This window comes from Oryx dammah, unplaced genomic scaffold (genome assembly GCF_014754425.2).
Source record: "Oryx dammah isolate SB20612 unplaced genomic scaffold, SCBI_Odam_1.1 HiC_scaffold_4, whole genome shotgun sequence".
NCBI lineage: Eukaryota > Metazoa > Chordata > Mammalia > Artiodactyla > Bovidae > Oryx > Oryx dammah.
The window spans coordinates 85,443,941-85,457,541 of record NW_024070188.1 but is presented as its reverse complement, the minus strand read 5'-3'; the positions used below and the strand labels follow the sequence as shown (position 1 = coordinate 85,457,541).

Genomic DNA, 13,601 nt, shown 5'->3' with positions numbered 1-13,601 from the left:
TTAAATCTTTATCTTCCATTCTTCCGTGCTTTGCACACCCAAGTCCCTTCCAAATCGAGTGCCAGGAGTTCTAACTCTATATGGGGACTTTAGAGACAGAGTTTAAGAGAAAAAAAAAAAAAAAAAAAATGCTGTTCATGTTGGGGGAGGGGAGAGTCTGGAGTTGTTTAATGTGTACAGAACTTCTGTTTGGGGTGATGAAAAAGTTCCAGAAATAGACAGCGGTGGCAGTTACACAACGCTGTGATTGTGGTCAATGCCATTGGATTGTACACATTGAAAAAAAAAAAAGGTTACAATGATAAGCTTCACGTATATTTTGCCACGCAGAAAAATCTTGTGCATACTTCTTGCCTCGTATATTTGCATACATCACTAGAGAGGCATCGTTCCTATGTATAGCAGCGACGAAGAAGAATGAAGAAATCAAATATAAAGTGTCCAGCAATTTCGTGGCTTAGAAAACTACAAGACAGAACAAAGCACACACACCCTGCGCCAGCTGTCTTTGGAAACGGCTCTGTTTGCTCATGCGCAGAAAAAAGCCAAGCCTCGCTAGGGTATCGACGTGAACAAGATGAATGACCCCCTGGAGACCAGAGGGTTTGTATTCGAGTTTCCATCACCTTTTCATCCTTTTGTCCCTCTTCTTGATTCACATGCAGATTAACCCAGACCAACTCCTCGCTAAAGACGCTTTTTCACTCTCGTTTAGAAGGTAGAAGGAGCATCTAAATATTTATGAGGCTTTTTCTCCCGGTTTATGATGCGCTCTTGTTGGCTGTTGAGGAATTACGTTAATGAATGCGTGCCTGCACACACCGACACAGAAACCAGGCAAAGGGGGAAAAAAACACACACACAGCGCTTTGTCGGTGCTCACCAAACAGTTCCCATGAAAAGGAAGAAAAGGGAGGGGGGAGGAAGAGAGATTTAAAATCTGTTGCCAGGAGAGAAATAGATTGTACAGCTCAACACAAAAGCAGGAACAAAGTTTCATCTTTGCTTTCAGGAGTTGCAAATGTAACTGTGGTGTCAAGCCGGTACAAATGTGAAATAAAACATGATTGAAAAGTGAGGGCGGGCTGCACGGCTATTCCCACTGATGAAGAAAATTAAGGACAACGTTTCCATATTGGAAATAAATCTTTTATTGGAAAACAAAGAACTGGCCAATATTTTCTTTTAGGCAGTGCTCTGTACATATTCCTTCAGTACAGACGAATTGAGTATGAATGCATAAGAAGGTTGTCAGGGTTTATATTGCATTGACCATATAGAATGTCTTTTTTTTTTTTTTAGTGCCCAGTAGATAATGTTTTCATTAGACTAGCTAAATTCTACTTGAAAGTGAATTCACCCTAAATGTGTTTGCATGAAATTACATCTAGTTATGGCTTAGACTCTAAGTCATCTTTAATTATAGGGAATCTTTATGATATTTTAATAGAGAGAATAATGTATGGGCACACTGGAGCTGAAATGCAGACGTATTAATGGCCTTAATACCACACTGCCAGGAACAGCCATCTTTCCAACCTTTAATCATCTTCTGTTCCGTCCTCCTGTGAACACAGAACGCCAGAGCAGAGGGTCAAGACCCTGTTTGCACCAACTGCTGACTCTGGAACCGTCTTGAATGTTTGTGCCTTAGGTGTTAGGTTTAAACGTGTACTTTTTTTTTTTCTTTTGTAAAAAACATTAGCCCTCACCTGGTATTTATTTGTAAGTCGTAATATATAAAAAGAGTAAGGTCGTGTTTGTTATTACTGAAACTTCGTGATGAATTTGAGACGTACTGGACCTGGCTCTCGACAGTTATCTTCAGAGGGTGTAAAGAAGGCTGAGAAATCTTGTCTCGGCCTTCACAGCCTCACTGCAGCTCCAGGGGAGGGGACAGAGAGCCCAGTGTGAGTCTCCAACTTCCCTTTCCACACAAAGACTCCACTACACACTGGCGTGATAGACTGAAAATTAGTTAATTGTGGATGCTTATCTGTTTACTTCACATTTAGAGTCAGAGGCAGAACATGGTTTCCTAGTTGCCATACAAAAAAAAAAATCTGATTACTTGATTCTTAGTTATTGGAAGTCCACATAATAATTGACCATGGTCTATTTATGTAACTATTGTTATGATCTAAGCATTACATATGCTTAGCTTAGCTTACAACCAGGGTGTCTTTAAAATCAGTTTCATCATTAAAAATGAAAACAAAAACTGTTCACAGAGAAATTGTTAACAATCTTTCATCTGATGCAAAGACAAAGAATTGTATCAGCTCAGCATTATTTCATAGTCACTTATTTCTTTTCTGAAGGCATAGGCACCTGACTATATCTAAGTTTAAAGGAACTATATCTAGGTTTTAAAGAAAAATTTAGTGAAAGGGTCACAAAAGTGTTTCAGATTGCCCCTGGGGGGAGGAGGGAATGCATTGCTTAGAAAGTATTTCAGAAGGGCATTTTGTATAAAACTCAGGAAAGCGGTGTGAATATTCAGGAAATGTTTCAAAATGATTCTTGTATGGCTTTCATCAAAAAAATTAAACACACAAATTTCATTAATTTATGCATAAATAGATACAGAATCATTACCCCTCTTGGTGGTATATGGCTCAAACCCACTAAGGCCCATCCTTCAAGCTGCTGGAGGCTCTGAGGAGACCCTGCAAGGAGGCCTCCCACAGTCACCACCCAGTTGAGACTCAGATTAGCATCTGAGTCACACCTTGACCAGAAACAGGAGAGCCGACTGTCTGTGCAACCACCACAGAAGGCCGTGGTCTGCCTGCAGTCAGTTCAGGGTCTCCAAGTCAGAGCTCCCCTGACTAAAAATACACTCCTCACAGGTCTACTTAATTTCTTAAAATTCCTATCTGTTATCAGTTCAGTTCAGTGGCTCAGTTGGGTCTGACTCTTTGTGACCCCATGGACTACAGCACACCAGGCCTCCCTGTCCATCACCAACTCCCGGAGCTTGTTCAAACTCATCCACTGAGTCGGTGATGCCATCCAGCCATCTCATCCTCTGTTGTCCCCTTCTCCTCCTGCCTTCAATCTTTCGCAGCATCAAGGGCTTTTCCAAACAGTCAGTTCTTCCCACCAGGTGGCCAAAGTATTGGAGCTTCAGCTTCAACATCAGTCCTTCCAATGAACACCCAGGACTGATTTCCTTTAGGATGGACTGGTTGGATCTCCTTGCAGTCCAAGGGACTCTCAAGAGTCTTCTCCAACACCACAGTTCAAAAGCATCAATCCTTCGGCGTTCAGCTTTCTTTATAGTCCACTCACATCCAATGACCCTGGTGGCTCAGAGGTTAAAGTGTCTGCCTGGAATGCAGGAGACCCGGGTTCAATCCCTGGGTCGGGAAGATCCCCTGGAGAAGGAAACGGCAATCCACTCCAGTACTCTTGCCTGGAGAATCTCATGGGGGGAGGAGCCTGGTAGGCTACAGTCAGTCCATGGGGTCGCAAAGAGTCGGACACAACTAAGTGACTTCACTTTCTTTCACTCACATCCATACGTGACTATTGGAAAAACCATAGCCTTGACGAGACGGACCTTTGTTGGCAGAGTAATGTCTCTGCTTTTTAATATGCTGTCTAGGATGGTCATGGCTTTTCTTCTAAGGAGGAATCTTCTTTGAATTTCATGGCTGCAGTCACCATCTGCTGTGATTTTGGAGCCCAAAGAAATGAAGTCTGTCACTGTTTCCACTGTTTCCCCATCTATTTGCCATGAAGTGATGAGACCGGATGACATGATCTTAGTTTTCTGAATGTTGAGTTTTAAGCCAGCTTTTTCACTCTCCTCTTTCACTTTCATCAAGAGGCTGTTTAATTCTTCTTCACTTTCTGCCATAAGGGTGGTGTCATCTGCATATCTGAGGTTATTGATATTTCTCCCAGCAATTTTGATTCCAGCTTGTGATTCATCCAGCCTGGCATTTCACATGATGTACTTTGCATATAAGTTAAATAAGGAGGGTGACAATATACAGCCTTGATGTACTCCTTTCCCCATTTGGAACCAGTCTATTGTTCAATGTCCAGTTCTAACTGTTGCTTCTTGACCTGCATACAGATTTCCCAGGAGGCAGGTCAGGTGGTCTGGAATTCCCATCTCTTGAAGAATTTTCCACAGTTTGTTGTGATCCACACAGTCAAAGGCTTTGGCATAGTCAATAAAGCAGAAGTAGATGGTTTTCTGGAACTCTCTTTCTTTTCTTTTTTTTTTAATAGCCTATTGGTTATAGCCTTTAAAAAACATATGTGTATCCTGGGAGAATGCCATCAGTTGTTAAGTCCTGACTGAAATTATTGTATTGGATTCACCTCAGTGCAGAGGGGAAAAAAAGCTGTATTTTAAAACACAGAATACACTAACGGAGGAAAGTTCAGGCCCTTGCAACAGTGTCCTGTAGAAGAATGCACAAGAATACACTAGAATGTTCTAGAACAGGGTTTCGTGTGAAATGGAATACATTTTTTTGTATCTGGTGGTGGCAGAGAGACTAACACGTAAAGGAAACATCTAACAACATAGAGGACAAGCGGAAGTAGATGGTTTTCTGGAATTCTCTTCCTTTTTTTTTTTTTATAGCCTGTTGGTTATAACCTTTAAAAGACAAACCCTGTACAGTGTGGAAGAGTGTCCAAGAAAAGGAAAAGTATTTTTTGCCTATAACATTGAAAAAGATGTCTTAATGATATAAGCCACTGTTAACAAACCAAGAAAAAAGGCTTTCTCAAATGCTAACGATAATACTATTAATTGATAGAAGATTTCTACTATGTTTTTCAATAATAATAGATAATCAAGAGATACGGGATTTTGTTTGCCTTTGGGCCATAATTTCTGGGAATTTATTTTGTGTAAATAATTGTACATGCACAAAGATATAGCAATATTATCTCTAATGTGGAAGATTTAGAACAGGGGTCTCCGACCTCTGGGATCTAATGCTTGATGATCTGAGATGGAGCTGATGTAATAATAAAATAAATAAAGTGCATAATAGATGTGATGTACTTGAATCATCTCAAAACCATCCTTCCCACTCCAGTGCTTGGAAAAATTGTCTTCCACAAAACCAGTCCCTGATGACAAAAAGGTTGAGGACCACTGCTTTAGAAGAAAGAATTTTTATTTTGCTATTATTTTATTCTTGCTGAGCAATATTTTCTATAATTAGAAAATATTTATTAATTATGGAATAAGAAATCAGCAATAAAATCTGATAAGAAAAATAGTTTGTCCCTGGTTAGGTAGCTTCTTTGGTGTCTGTTGATTGAGGATCCCTTCCAGGAACTTCATGGAAACTACTCCAGGGTCACAGAAATGCTTGGGTCCAAGGATGGGTGGAAAACCTGTGTGCAAATCATCCTGAGACAAAACCTCTCCTGGCATCAGAGCAAAGCATGCAGAGTGTCAGAGAAGTGGTCATGCGGGGAAAATATAGGCAAAATTTCAAGGTTTTGATTAATTTAAAAATATATGCATATATGTTTGGAAAACAGTTTATAATTTTTAATTTTTTTAAAAAATACAACTAAATAACACACTAAATACAGGCAGCTCTGAGCATTTCATCCTCGCAAAACCTTGGAGCCCGCCTCCTTCATCCAACCTCTGCTTCTCTCCAGTTCAGCTTCATTACCACGGAGTTTCATGCAAATAGAAAAGCATTGCAGAACATCATCTTTTCTCAAACCAGAACTGATCTGAATCTGTATTAAAACAGCAAGGAATAAATGAGAACATCTCTATGAAGTCTTAACTCAGAACTGAAATATTAAAAGCGACAGTCTTGCATCCAGTCTCACATTTCACCAGGTTTGTGGGTTTTGTTTCACAAATATTTGATCCTCGAAACCTTCACCCAACTCATTGCAAAGTTTAAAAACACGGCCTGTCTCAGAATGTTTACACACAGTTCTCACACATGATGTGAACTGGCAGGCTGGCCCACTGTTTTCGTGGAAGCGCTGGGAGTGGCAGCTGTTGCATATCACGATGTTTTTTTCAACTTAAAACTGTTATTGCCCTACACCAAGGCACACACTTCACAGCTGAGCCTGAATCCAGACTGAATTCAAAGTGTTCTGGCTAAATGCCAAATTCAAAACTTCCCTGACCTGTCTCTTCCTCTACACTCTGACAGTGTGTTCATGTACCAACTCGTCTGAAAATAGCTGGTTGCGTAAACAGGGGGGAAACCGTCCAAGAAATATTTGCACAATGAAATAATCATTTTATTTTGTCATATAGACAGACAACCAATCAATACGGTAAAAAAAAAAAAAGTAAACATTTTCCTTTTAACATTTGATGAATTGACTTACTCCGTTGGGTGGTTTATTTATACTGGTTAGTCATCTACATAGTTGCATCTTAGATCTGAATGTTCATAACCCAAGGAGGAATTTTGGTGGATTAATGTCTGAAGTTATGATCAGATTACCATATTCCAGATTTGAACATATGGTTAAATGCAGCTAATGTGCTGTGTGCTAAGTCGCTTCAGTTGTGTCCAACTCTTTGTGACCCTATGGACCCTAGCCCTCCAGGCCCCTCTGTCCATGGGATACTGCAGGCAAGAGTACTGGAGTGGGTTGTCATGCCCTCCTCCAGGGGATCTTCCCAACCCAGGGATCAAACTTGCGTCTCTTACATCACCTGTATTGGCAGGCGGGTTCTTTACTACTAGCACCATGTTGAGTAGTAAATGCTCCAAGTGAGAAAGGCCCATAGTGCTTATCGTATGCAGGGGCTGGCAGCGCCCTGGGCTTCTGTGTTCCCTTCCCTGACCCCTGGAAGGACAGCGATCCCACCTCTGACTGTTTTCTGTGTTAGATTTCCTGAAACAACAAAAAAATACAACTTAAAAACCAGTGATCCCCTGGAGCCTTTTACTTGTTTCAGCCCTCTACCGTGTTGCACAAAGATGTGAGAACCAAAGCAATCAAGTTTGGAGCTTACCTATCTTGACTACTTTGCCTTCCAGGATTGTTTACGTCTTTAAGAGTGGCTGTGATCTGGCCTTGTTACGGCCTGTCTTCTACCATTTTCACGTCCACCAGTGAATAATTTAACGTCTGTTCTTGGGTCTTCTTAATTGTTAAAACCAATTGATATATAAAGAATATGAGGAATTTAAAAAAAAACAAAGAAAAAAAAAGAATATGAGGACTAAGACTTATGTAATCCTCAACTTTAAGCAGAATTCACCTACAAAATCATTCCGTCTTCCTAAACTACGTGAATTGAATTTGTTTGCATAAATCTAATTCCACCAAAGTCTTCTAAACTGTGAACTAATTACAGGATCTAATTTTGGAACTTTTCCAAAGTTAATCCCCAAATTAGTTATCTTTTGCTTTTCTTTTATGTGTCATCTTGCTTTTTCACATTTCATTAGGTATCAAAACCAAAAGAGACACAGTAGAAGCTGTTTATATGCTATCAATTCTCAAGATAATGGAAAATATTTTATCACAGTTAGATCTGCAGAAGTTAGATGGTTTCTAAACTAATGTTTTGGCAGAAAATAAAAGTACAAATAATTATAAACAGTAATATTTTAAAATATTAAGATTTTTTAAATATTTTAAAAAATATTCCTTAGAATGGTTATTTGGCTGAATTCAATTTTCATTTTTGATTGACTGGAGCCTTGGTGTGCTTGCACACCTATGTGTGTCTCGATGAGTGTGTGGATGTGCAGCGAGGTGTGGCTGGAGAGACCACTGATGTTAGATCAGAAGGCACAGGTCCAAGCTTCGTCCCATCACTGACTGACTGTCCGACAGAAGAGAAGTTGCCTGTTGTCTCTGAATCTCAGTTTTCTCATCTAAAATGAAGGCTAACAAGGCTTGTATAACCTGGGATTCCCAGGTGGCTCAGTGGTAAAGAATCTGCCTGCAATGCAGGAGACCTGGCTTCTATCCCTGGGTCAGGAAGATCCTCTGGAGAAGGGAATGGCTACCCACTCCAATATTCTTGCCTGGAGAATCCCATGGACAGAGGAGCCTGGCGGGCTACAGTCCATGAGGATTGCAAAGAGTCAGACACGACTGAGCGGCTAACACACTAATGCTTGTCCAAGTCCAACCCATTTCAAGGGCTTGTTATAGAAATCAAAGGAGATGGTGTCCGTGAAACTTTATTAATTACATATATAGGCTCCTAATAACATATACTGGGGAATGACATAATTATACCAACACCTCAGTGTAAGCTTTGGGATAACTTCACTGAGTCTTGTTCCTTCAGATATGACAGTGGATTTTAACAAATGTGTGCAGTGTAACATTGCAGACAGATAGGTTAGTTACGACTCCTTTGGTTTTTTAAGAAACATAAACTCAACTGGAAATAGTTTAAGGATAAAAAAAATTTTACTGACAGTCTCAAATAACACAGACTCCCCCGTCCATGGAATTATCTAGGCACGAATACGCAAGTGGGTTGCCATTTCCTCCTCCAGGGGATCTTCGTGCCCAGGGATTGAACTCACATCTCCTCCATTGAAGGTGGTTTTTTTGTTTTGTTTTGTTTTTTTACTTGCTGAGCCTTCGGGGAAATCCCAGATGAAAAGAAGCAATCGAGCCTCACAGACCCCTGGAGCCAGAAATCAGAATGCTAACAAGACTTCCTCTCTTCTTTTCTCACTGAATACTGTCTGTCTTTCCTCAGACAGACTTCCTGCACGTGGTTGGACACACTGCTACCGGCAACTTCTGCGTCCCCTATCTCACAATTTTGCTACGAGAAGAAAAGAAGAAAATAAACAAGCCACTTGACTAAAATTGCCCACCTCCTCGCCCCCAGCCTGACGCCAGTTGGAAAGTCCCAGGGAAAGCCTCCCCAGGACTCAGGTCGGGTGAGGGGCCCCGGGTGGGGGTGCGCCCTCTGTCATCCAGCCCCTGCTGGAAGCAGAAGGCTGCAGTGAGAGAGAAGCAGTCTCCTCCAGGAAGAGACTGGGAGTCCCCAGAAATGAGGAGGGGTCGGAGGCAGTCAGAGCGATACGTGCTCACACCGAATCAAAGGGGGTCATTGTTCTTCTTGCTTCACTCCCTGGTGAGCAGGACCCTGGGCTGGGGGGAAGCTCATGGTCACACCCACGTGTGGCCGACTCGGGGAACACAGTCCAGAACAGGTTGAAAGGCGCCTCTGAGTTGAAAGTGCTCAGCAATAAAAGGTAAACCAAGTTATTCTGGCGCCTGTAACCTAAACCATTTCAGTTTATAGTCTTAACGAAAGTACTACGGGACCAAGGATCAAAACCAGACTGTATTTTGTTAGGAAACGGCACTATTTCAGAGTTTTGTTTTGTTTCCCCCACAAAGTTTTATTCATCTGCTGTTAAACCATGCATATGATTTACTTGGGGCTATGACTGAAATTTTTTCAATTAGAAACATGTAAATTACAGATACGTTATTTACAACGCATACATAGTCAACTGTGTTTTAGAGAATCACCTGAGAAAACAGCAGCAGGATAAAACCACACAAAGATAGGTTCTTTGACATCACGCTGGCTTAAATGATCCTCCTTTTGGGTCTATTGGTAGAGCTTTTCTGTTCCTGAGCGGGTTTTCTCTGGTGACTCTCGTCTGCCGTGGGAACTGTTCTGACTGGAAGTCGCCTGTTGCTTGGGGTTTATTTCTGGCCCTGTGATGGGTAACTTCCATCCCATATTCAGTTACTTGGTGTGTCAGCTGGACCCAGCTTCTCTGTGTTGGTGCCCGTGGGTACTGTCCACCTGTGCGGGACGTCTGTTTATTCCCCACAGCCTGTCCTGGGCTGTGTCCACCATGTCCTTGAAGACTGGAGCAAACGTCACACTCCAGGGTGGACCGCTGTTCCCTTGACCCTCTCTCTTTAGGCATCAGGATGATGTCGATGGCAGGCATGCCTCATCGTGTCTGACTCTGTGCATCCCCGTGGACTGTAGCCCACCAGGCTCCTCCGTCCATGGGATTCTCCAGGCAAGAGTACTGGAGCGGGTTGCCATTTCCTCCTCCAGGGGATCTTCCCAACCCCGGGTGGGTTGAACCCACGTCTCTTACATCTCCTGCATTGCCAGGCAGAGCCTTTACCCCCTGGGAATACCCTCTCTTCAGGCGTGTGGCTCTATTTTGGGTGAAGTGTGACCTGAGCTTATCCATAGGCACTTCTCAGGCAGAGCTTCACGCATCTCAAGTCACTACATGTGCAGGTTTTGTCTCCGCAAAGGTGAGACTTGAGTGAGTGTCAGGTTCGAAGAAATGCAACCTGAAAAAAAAAAAAAAGGCATTTTTTTGGCATTATCATCCTCAAAGTAGGAACTCAGCATGGTTGGCTTCATCCCTCTGCCCCATCCGGACTGGGCCCCTCACCCGCCCCAGCTGGGGGTAGGAAATGCACTGCTCTGCGTGGGCCTTTGTCCCTCTCGGCCGAAACTGGATGGAGCACCTCCTGCCCGTGGTCGCAGTGGGAGAGCCAGAGGGCAGCGCTGAAAATAATATTCCAGGGTGAGGGTCAAGGTCACGGCCGGCGAGTGTGTCCAAACCATGTCATAAATAAGTAGGTGTTGGAAATCTGGGGCTGCATTAAGGGAGCCAGAAGGAGCAGTGCAGAGCCACAGAGCCGCCTGGAGCAGAGGGAGGGAGGGAGGCAATGGGCCCCCAGATGCGAATCAGCGTCTCCTTGCTCAATTACTGGGGGCTCCATGTGTTCCCAGGGACCCCCAAGTTAATTCTGGCCTCTGATTTGCAGCTCTTCACAGGTGAGCCAGAAATTCCATTCTCCCGTTGTTTTTCTAATCCCAAACAAGCCATGACACACGCAGAGTCAACTTCAGGTTTATTCATGTTGTTGTTTAGTCATTAAGTCATGTCCTACTTTCTGCGACCCCGTGGACCCACCAGGGCCCACCAGGCCCCTTTGTCCTTGGGGATTCTCCAGGCAAGCATACCAGAAGTGGGTTGCGTTTCCTCCTCCAGGGGATCTTCTCCACCCAGGGATCGAACCTGCGTCTCCTGCGTTGGCAGGCAGGTTCTTTCCCACTGCACCAGCTGTTACCTTTATCCAAATAGGAATCAACCCCCATCGTCATGAAGCTCCCTCCACAGCACCTTTGTGCAGAGGTGAGCTGGCAGCAAGGAAGCCCACACTGTGCCTTACCGATGAGACTGCGATGGCCCACTCGCTCCATGCCCTCCGTGCCCATGTGGGGGGAGGGGGGAACGCTGCTTTGTGACAGTTTCCACGCTTTATCTCACCATCCATATGCTTCCTCCACTTCCCTCCGCTTCCTGTGCGACGTTTCCATACATGCCCAACTGCCCCACGATCCTAAAGGAAGTAGAAGCACATTATGACAGTCTAAATCAGAGTCCAAGCGCAGGGCCAGGCTTTCTGTCACACAATCACATCCTAAAAACCAACCGCAGGCCTTAAAAAAAGAAAGCTTCTCAACCCCCAAGAATAACCTAATTGCTTCTACGTTGCATTGAGTTATAACTACATACCCTTCTCATGCAAAGGCAAAACTATGTTGGTCCCTGTTACTTAGACATTAAATTGCTTAGTTCCTTGGGGCCATGGGGCAGTTAGGGAGTTTGGGAAGGTCATGTACACACTACTATATTTAGAATAGGTAAGCAACGAGGACCTATTGTACAGCACAGGGAACTCTGCTCAATGTTATGTGGCAGCCTGGATGGGAGGGGAGTTTGGATACAAGGATATGGATGGCAGAGTCCCTTTGCAGTTCACTTGGAGCTATCGCAAATAAAATAACATCATAAATTAAAAGTTTAGAAAAAATCAAATTGCTTAATTCTTTCAGAAACATTTCTGACCAAAAAAAAAAAAAAGAAAAATCCAACAGTAGAGCTATCCAGAGGTTCGCAGGCATTAGCAATTCCGGTCGTTTGGTGATTGAATTATTCCTGGTCTGTTATTCTGCTTTGAAATGCTGATGCCTCCCCTTCTCTCTCTCTCTCTCTCTCTCTGCTGTTTCTCCCTCCTTTCCTCTCTCTGCCAGAGGGGAAGGAAGGAGGGGGGAGCCCACCTCCCTCGCTGCCTGAACTGAGTAATTGGACAGAGACCCACTTGGCGGCAGGAAATGGAACCGATCCAGGTGACCCATGAATAATCCCAAGTCGACTGTAACTTTCATTCTCGGGGTTTCCTGATGGGAATATAGCAAAGTTCTGGACTCTGGAGGATAAGAAAACAAGAAAAAGCCCTTTTTATTAAAAAAAAAAAAAGAAAGAAAGACTTCTTTATTCACAACCTCACTGCCCATGGAGTGAAACTGATCACTTGTGTAAAACATTTCATTTTCTGGCAGGGAAGTTCAAACCTGGCTGAGGGTTATAGCCCTTTCTTTGTGTCCAAGGGTTTCCATGTGTGATTTCTCTTAATGTTAATTCTCTTTCTATCAAAATTTGAGTGTGTCACAAAACATTCTCGAAAGCACAGGATTCTTTTCTATCTAGTGGCTGTAAGAGGAGTAACTGACACGTCTTCTCTTAGATGATAACTAGTACTCTGTGGACAAAATAACCACGATGAGGGAAAAGCCACTCCCCTCCCAGGCTTGTCGCCTAGGGGAGAGATTCTGAGGTGATGGAGAGGTAAGAACTCCGCAGCACCCAACGCAGGGGAGGCCAACGGTCCCTTAGCCGCCAGCCACCTGGCTTTCAGGGCTGTGGGACCACCATCGCCATGGACACCGCAGCGCGCTCAGTGTGGTTCAAAGGCTGTGTGGTGTTGAGTGGACACCCATCTCAGGGCCCAGAACTGAGGAAACCGCAGAAACCTGTAGAAGAATAATAGCAGCACTCCTTCAAGCGTAGGACCTTGGGGTTGATCGTCTCTTGTGCTTGTAAGAGGGTCTACACAAAGCTGGTTCTCAACAAAAATTTGTTACAAGAAAAGTACCTGTTTCCTGTCTCTAGGACAGCTCTGTGGCACAGAACTTTCTGTTGGATAGAAATGTTCTTTATCTGTATTGTCCTGGTGGCAACCGCCTGGGGCTACTGAGCCCCTGAAATGTGGCCAGTGTAGCGGGAGGGCTTCCCAGATGATGCTAGCGATAGAGAACAGCTTATCAGTGCAGGGGACGCCGGAGCCCCTTGTTCAGTCCCTGGGTCGGGAAGACCCCAGGGAGGAAGAAGTGGCAACCCACTCCAGTACTCTTGCCTGGAAAATCCTATGGACGGAGGAGCCTGGTGGGCTAAGTTGATGGGGTTGCAAAGAGTTGGACACACACGTTATGCAATTTTAGTACCACAGATGCACTGCTTACCTGACCACGTGCTCTATGCGTATCTGTGCTTTTACGTAAAACCAGTGTAATTTCTTGCTTCCCAAGAACCAATTTTCATCACCTTGTAGGGGAAAGGGGTAATATCACCTTGGTAGAGAATGTTCTAGAATGGACTAACTCTTCTTGGCAACAAAGAGGGGTGAAGTCAAAAAGGTATGCACCGGTTCCAGTCAGGTTTTAGTTTTAGTCCTGGCTCTGCCTCTTGGGCAAATTGCGTACTGAGTCGCTTCAGCTGTGTCTGACTCTTTGCCACACCCCACGGACTATAACC

At 43.8% G+C, this 13,601-nt stretch overlaps 1 long non-coding RNA gene across 4 annotated transcripts in view; it reads left to right on the top strand.

The window, feature by feature from the left end:
* The window catches only part of LOC120863078, a 35,750-nt gene that overhangs the window by 7,781 nt on the left and 14,368 nt on the right, over nucleotides 1-13,601 (top strand). The window contains exons 2-4 of one of the 4 annotated variants that reach the window (XR_005720923.1): nucleotides 5,650-5,839; nucleotides 8,455-8,538; nucleotides 8,702-8,883. This is a non-coding gene — a long non-coding RNA (uncharacterized LOC120863078). Of the gene's footprint in view, nucleotides 1-5,649; nucleotides 5,840-8,454; nucleotides 8,539-8,701; nucleotides 12,137-13,601 lie in introns of all 4 variants that reach the window. The other 3 variants (XR_005720920.1, XR_005720921.1, XR_005720922.1) reach the window with 3 other exon arrangements.